The 280-nt window shown below is 51.4% G+C and overlaps 1 protein-coding gene across 1 annotated transcript in view; it reads left to right on the top strand.

Annotated features, from left to right (window-relative positions):
• The first annotated feature begins 130 nt into the window (after positions 1 to 130).
• LOC107997289 (lysophospholipase D GDPD1) overlaps positions 131 to 280 on the top strand; it is a 38,105-nt gene continuing 37,955 nt past the window's right edge. Inside the window, exon 1 of the mRNA XM_062072383.1 lies at positions 131 to 266. The gene's annotated coding sequence lies outside the window, so the exon portion shown is untranslated. The remainder of the gene's footprint in view (positions 267 to 280) is intronic.

Raw genomic sequence — 280 nt, 5'->3', positions numbered from 1 at the left:
CAACGGGGTTGTTTCGAAGTATGCGGGGGCAGCTACCCCGATAGCGATCCATACGACCGTGGCAAGACGTCTCATGGCGTCTGCGTCGAAATCCACCACCCTCCACCTCTCGGGCACCCACTCTCCTCTCCCTCCCCGTCGCTGTAACGGGTTTTTCACTCGCTGTAAGACCTGTGCTGCGTGTTTATACCGTTTTGTCGAAGAAGATGTAAAAAAATAAATAAAAGGAAGGGATTCGAGAGGATTGAGAGGAGGAAAGAGAGGGGGTAAGGTTTAAATT

Source organism: Apis cerana, linkage group LG3, assembly GCF_029169275.1.
Source record: "Apis cerana isolate GH-2021 linkage group LG3, AcerK_1.0, whole genome shotgun sequence".
NCBI classification, from domain to species: Eukaryota; Metazoa; Arthropoda; class Insecta; order Hymenoptera; family Apidae; genus Apis; species Apis cerana.
This window is presented reverse-complemented; position numbering and strand designations above follow the sequence as displayed.